Source organism: Fukomys damarensis, unplaced genomic scaffold (genome assembly GCF_012274545.1).
Source record: "Fukomys damarensis isolate Sample0158 unplaced genomic scaffold, DMR_v1.0_HiC HiC_scaffold_17, whole genome shotgun sequence".
Lineage (NCBI taxonomy): Eukaryota > Metazoa > Chordata > Mammalia > Rodentia > Bathyergidae > Fukomys > Fukomys damarensis.
In genome coordinates this window covers 44,043,858-44,050,808 of record NW_022900929.1, presented here as the reverse complement: position 1 = coordinate 44,050,808, position 6,951 = coordinate 44,043,858, and positions in this window count along the sequence as shown.

The window sequence follows — 6,951 nt, the reverse complement described above, 5'->3', positions numbered from 1 at the left end:
CCCCCCAGCTTTCTTCCAAGTGTCCAATTACTTATAAAAATCCCAGAGAGGTGCTCAAAGATTCGTGGTAGAGTGATCTTATGGCCACTAGGCCACCTAACCCTGCCCGTTTCCTACACTAGGGATTACATAGAAGGAGTTAGAATGGTGTAAAAAGATAAAAATGAGTAAAATACCAAGATTTGCCCTTTACACAAAGAATGAAATGTTCAGGAACACAGTGATGACTATGCTCATAGTATACCAGATAATTTTACCTCCACTTAGAAAAATAACTTCAAGAGAACATTAGTAGCCCAAGTACACACACAAAGAAAAGTAAAGATTAAAAATGAGTTTCCTAAAGTTAGTCTACACATGTAGAATTTAAAGCTAAGATCTTTTGATTCTATGTCAAGGGGACTTTAAACCATTGCTTGTACTTTTAATTCTTTGAATTTACTTAGCAAAGTGTCATATAAATAGTTGCTGAATGTAACCTCTTTGAGATGAAATATAGCAATGTTTTCTTTAAAATCATAATATGTTCCCAATGCAGCCATACTTTTAGTTCCTATGGAAAAGGCCATGAATTTTACAGTTAGGAATCAATCATGTTGTAATTTGTTGAACTTTAATATGAATTGTAATCATTTATTTTTGATTTATAGTATTTTTCTCTCATTTTTCTTGCTGGAACAAAGTGAAAAGTTCTTTTTAGAAATGGAAAAGAAACAAGAAAGTTTAGAGTAAGATGTCCACGGTAGAGGAGTACCCTGAATTGAAATAAAATGCCCTGAATTTGAGTAGTACGTGATTAGATTACTACCAGGTTTTAAAAAGAAAATGGAAGCTTGCTTTGGTTACTTCAAGGGATCTAAATCAGACCCTGTGCTTTTGCATGCAAGGTAGGCACGGGGCCAATGAGCTGAATCCCTGGAACTGGATCCATAAACTGAATGACTTCTGTTTCCTATGACAGCCATTTTGCATGTGTTCCTGATGTGAAAGGTCATAGAAGACAAACACCTCCTGCCATAGGGTAATGCTGCTGCCTGCTATTATGATAATACCATTTATTTTATCAACTCTGAGTATAGTATGGTAAACAATTAATATCATATATGTTAACATTAAAAGAGCTTAGAAGAAAATCAGCATTTGCTTTAGTATTAATCTCCTTAGTCATTATTCAGATAGTACTGAGTTCTAGCTACTTATAGACTTTATTTATTTATTTATTTATTTATTTATTTATTTATTTATTTATTTATTTATTTTTTGGTACCGGGGATTGAACTCGGGTCCTTGCACTTGCAAGGCAGGCCACCGAACTGCTGAGTTAAATCCCCAGCCCCTAGACTTTAAATATAGCCTTATTTATTTATTTTATTTTTAATTAACATGTATCAATTGTGCATACTAATGCAATTCAGTGTGATATGTAAATACATGCACATACTATGAACTACTCAAATCCAATCTTTCTTTATACATGTTAAACTACAGTAATCACTATTTTTTAATAAAGTTGACTTTTACATTTCCATATATGAGGGAGAAATGGTATGTATCTTTCTGTGTTTGGTTTATTTCCCTTAACATAATGCCCCATTCACCTTATTACTAGTGACAGGATTGCATTCTTCTTTATGGCTGAATAATATTTCACTGTGTGAATGTACTACACTTCATTCATTCATTGATGAGAAATTAGGTTGATTCCATATCTTACCTATTGTGAATAATTTTGTTATAAAGGTGTGCTTGTGTTTCTTTGGTATATTGAATTCATTATCTTTGAATATATGCCTAGTAGTGGTATAGCTGGATCGTATGCTCTTTCTGTTCTTATTTTTTGAGGAAACTTCAGGTTTTTCTCCATAATGTGCCATTTTGTCATTAAGATATAACAAATGCTATTTTTAATTTGATTTATTAAATAAATAAAAATCTCCAAGAACAGATTTCAGCCACCTTCTGAAGAACAGATTTCATTTCTCTATTAAGTATCAGAGATATGTTATTTAGTAACATAGATTCCAAGACTCACAGATGTTCTATTGGGACAAAAGGAAATATACAATCACAAATATACTATGATAGGAATAAATACAATATGCTCTAAGAGAGGAAGAAATGGAAATTTAAGCCAGTCCTTACATTTAGAAAAGACTTTCTTATAACTCCAGCTCTTCTCCAATTTCTGAGGATTGGACTTATTAATTTATATTGAAGGAGGGAGGGAGAGAGAGAGAGAGAGAGAAAGAGAGAGAGAGAGAAACCAGAACCAATTATAGTAGAAAGTGCCAAAACTCCAGCTCTCTTAGATATATATGTTTGGCTACCCAGAACTAACCAGTGACTCCTGCTCCATTTCTAAGCTCTGGTCTCCTCTCCATCTTGCCTTGTCCAGAGCGTCACCTATGGCTCTGAGTCATTACATTCCCAGTCTCAGTGTGGACATTCTGTGCTTTAATTAAATATGCACGTTGAAATACATAGCTGTTTGATATAATAGTAATACATGAGTGAAAAACGAAACATCAATTCCTGTTTTCAACAAAGTATGGACTCTGGCAGAAAACTTGTGATTGTTAGTTCATGAAGGCCAAAACTTGAAATAAAAGAAAATTGAATTTTGAGAAAGAATTCATGAAACTTGTTTACAATGCTAAAATGAAGTAAAGTGCATAATAGAGAGAGTGCTTTGAAAATCACAAACAACACGATTTCAAAATTGACATATTGAATTTCAATTGTAGAAATTAATGTCATAAATTGGCTTTTCACTATCAGCTACCTCCAGTGACTTATATTCACTATTATGTTTTAAAACCAATAAAAAATTGCTGATACTACCCATGTGCCGAGCTTATCTTCTACTAAGGATTAGTTGGAAGGTTTTGCTTATCACAGAAGCTTTTACTAGTAACCAGAATATGTTTTCAGAGATATGATCGTAGGATACAAATTTTAGAATATGCAGCCTTCTAAAATACATTGCTTATGGTTGAAGGAACAAGTTATTGAGAAATATTGAGTTTTGTCTTTAACTTCCATCATTAAGAGAATGTCTGATTCCTCTCCAATTCTCTATGATGTATAAATGTTTTTTGTCAATGTGAATATTAAAATAACTTAAATCATATTAATTGTGTGAAGAATCTTATTAATCTAAGTAATGTCTGTACACTAAGTTCTCACAGGAGGTACTCAAACTTAAAGGTATATATTCAAGTTAAAATTCCAATCCTAGATATGAGTAGGTTATCTTTCCATTATCATAAGGGGTATCTACAAACACTGGGTCTCCTGTGATCTCTTCCTCCAGCCATCAGAAATAAACCTGGATGTTTTGCCCAAAGACATGATTCTGACTCAATTCTGCAGCTCTGTGCTTCTCTTTATTCTTCTAGTGTTCACTATCTAGAGTCTGATTTACCCTTTATGCTTGAAATTACATGATTTTACTGTTGTAATTAATTTTGATGAACCATTAATAAGAAAAGTGTACACCTCTTTTTCAAATAATGTCCTTCCCATTTTCCATAATACTATGGAGACACCTTAAATCAATTTAAATCAAGATATTTTGAGTCTCTCTCTCTCTCTTTCTCTCTCTCTCTCTCTCTCTCTCTCTCTGTCTCTCTCTCTCTCTCTCTCACACTGCCTTCATGGAAACCTCACTAGATTCAGTCTCACTGGATTCATAGCTTCATCTCCTGAACTTTGGGAGTTGATAATGTTCTGCCTGGTTTCACCTTTCTGTTATGCAGTCCTCAAACTCTCTCAAAGAAAAAATCAGGCCAATTACAGGGCTCACTTTCATAGACTTCCTCACTCTCAGGACTACTGTTGTCCTTCACTGTCTGATGTTTGCCTCGCAGAGAAAACTCTGCTAAAAAGAAGGATAAACTTGAGACATTTTAAGTAAATGAATACACTTTGAGTCCACAATGCTAAGTGAAATGAATCATACCTGTAAGTTTAAATATCATATGGTTTTTCTCATTGAAAAATCCAAAAAATAAATAAAGAGCAAAATAAGAAATAGACAATGAGAAGTAGTGATATGTAAATGGATATAAATGGAAACAAGAACAAGAAGGAAGGGAACAAAACTGAAGAAAAACAGAAATCGAATGTTTGCAAATGAGAAAAGGACTAAGGGTTAGAAGAAACAGGTACACATGGGAGAAATAAGAGATGCAAAAGAATGAAGGTTGTTATGTACATGTACCAACTGACCCTGCATGTAGTATTATGTTCTGTGAAAGTACTAATAAATGTAGTACACAAATGAAAAAAAGTAATTTCAGATAAAAGAGTAAGATTAATACAATAATTCCATTTAGGAAGAAGCAGAAGGCATGGGCTGTGGGGTTACATAATATCTTTCCTTTTTTAGAATAGGCTTTGAAATTAGATAAAGCAATTACAGATTGTACTTCAATCAGTAGAGATATTAGGTAGATATTAAAATCTGAGTATTAAACTCATCTTACTAGATTTTCATAGTTTTGCTGGATTTTAGGCTGAAAGCCTTGATTCTGAACAGAAGAGTGTAGTTCTTTGCCAAATTTGACAATTCTAAGTGGTATAATAATCCTCTACATATTGTTGAATTTTTTTTCTGTATGTTTTAAGAAGATACTTGGAGTTTTTCACTTTTTATTAATAAATACTGTACTCAGAAATTCTCTAAAGTTGAACCATCTTTGAATTAATAATCTCAATATAAATTCCATTTGGTCAAGAAAAATCTTAATTACAATACTAGTTTCAATTTGTCAAAATATTGTTTTTGTATATCCTAATTGGTGAAATTAGTTAACAACTTTATTTCAATTATATTTTTTCATATAAAGCTTATAATACTGCTTTTCCTGCAGTAGCACTGTTTTAGAAGGGAAAAATTATTTTTCATACGTGTGGGAAGATTGATTCAGCATCCTGGTATATTGTGGGAGGGTTAAAATCAGACAGAATATTGCTATTAAAATAAGTTTAGTTTGCCTTATTTGTAGTTTTTTCTTGATGGTATTTAACTTGCTATTATTCAAATAAATAATATTTATTGTTTCCTCTATTTATGTGTAAACCTTTCTGGAGAACAGTGAGATCCAGACATCTCTGACAATCTCAGAATGAGCACACCATACCACTCGTGCTCTGAGAAGCAGCGCATGAGTCAGAGACCCCTGTGCACCCCTTCCCTCTCTGCTTACTGTCAAGTAACTACTGCCCAGACTTTCAGTGCAGACATTACTTTTTTCCTTTTTGCACTTATACAAATCAAATTGTACAATTTCTACTCTTGTTCCATAGGTTTTTCTTTTATAAAAGGTCATTTTGCTTCTTTGTTTGTGTCACATCTAGCTTGTTTTTCCTTTTCTTTCCCTGTCACCTTCACAGGAAATCTAACAAAATGTTGAATGCCAGTATTGGAATCCTTGGTTCATTTCCACTATCATGGGAAAAGATCCTGAAAACTCATGCAAACAATGTCTTCGTAGATTGGAAGGGAGAGAGGGGTCGACGGGAGGACAAGGAAATGGGGGAAAAATGAGAACCAAGAGTGATTATTTAAAGGTGTAGATTTCCAACAATGAATGTCATTCCAGTGTATACATTAAATGTGCCAATAAGGGGCCAGGAATTTACCTCAGTGGTGCTGCCACCTGCCTTGCAAGCACAAGGACCTGAGTTGAATCTGCTGTACAAAAAAAAAAAAAAAGTGCCCATAAAATTAATAAAAGAAAAAAAAGAAAATTCATGCAAAGTGTAATGTTCCCAGTAGTACTTTGTTGCTATCCTCTACATGATTCAGGAATGTTCTGTGATTCTCACTTTGCTAAAAAAAAAAAAAAAAAATGCTTTGGCCTGCCTGCCTGAGATCACCCAGCGGGTGCGTGACCTCCCGGACTGCATGACAACAGACTCAGCAAGGACCCAAAGACTCCAGAGGTGGTCTCTTCAGCTTCCTGCCTGCCTGAGATCACCCAGCGCGTGCGCGACCTCCGAGACTGTGCGACATCAGAACCAGTAAGGAAGGTAGCCACACAGGCGCCCTTGAAACACCCCCATGACCTTCCCCCCTCTGTCGTTCTCAAACCTCCTGATTGGGCCAGTCCTTAGACCAACTCTGCAGAGGCATAGGTTCTCATGAAGGGTAGTTTTCTGAGCTCCCAAATGTGAACATCTTTAAAGAAAGGGCAGGGGAAACCTGTAATAGAACTGAGTGGAGTTCAACTCTGAGGGTAGGGAAACTCAAGTTAGGCCTTGTAGACTGTGTTCAGTCTGAGTCGTGGGGAACTGCCATTGGCTAGCTGAGACCAGGGGATTTGGTTCTGCATATGGCTGTACATGTGGTATAATATGAGAACAGAGACAGTCTGAAAGAGGTGTTTCAAATTTCTTTTTTTTCTCTCTCTCTTTTTTCTTTTCCTCATTCCACCCTAAAATTTCTTTCTTTTTTCTGTACTCTCTCTCCAACTCAGTCTCTTGCTCCACCATATTCTCCCTCACCTCCCTTTTTATTCCGGCTCCTGCCCTAACTCAGACTTCTTTTATTATTTTTTGTTTATAGGGGGGGTTTCTCTTTATGTTCTTTTCTCCAGTCATTTTACCTCACTCATGGCTCTGTACCTTCAAGGGAAGGCAAGCGCCTGTTACTGTTAAGGGGATATATTCTTGTCCTTATTCCTGCACTCTCTCTATCCCCACTGAAGTTCATAGCTTTGTAAAGATAGTAAGGTAATTCTACAACCTCTGGATTCACTTCAAACCTGCTCTAATTCTTTCACTTATCTAATCCTCTCATTTTAAATCTAACCCCCATCCTAAATGGTAAAGATGCTATATTGAGAAGCATATTCACTGCAAACATACTATGGGCTGCTTCTTGAAATTAATTTAATTCACATGAGTTAAAGGTGATACATTAATGACTACCAGAAGTGGTCAGTT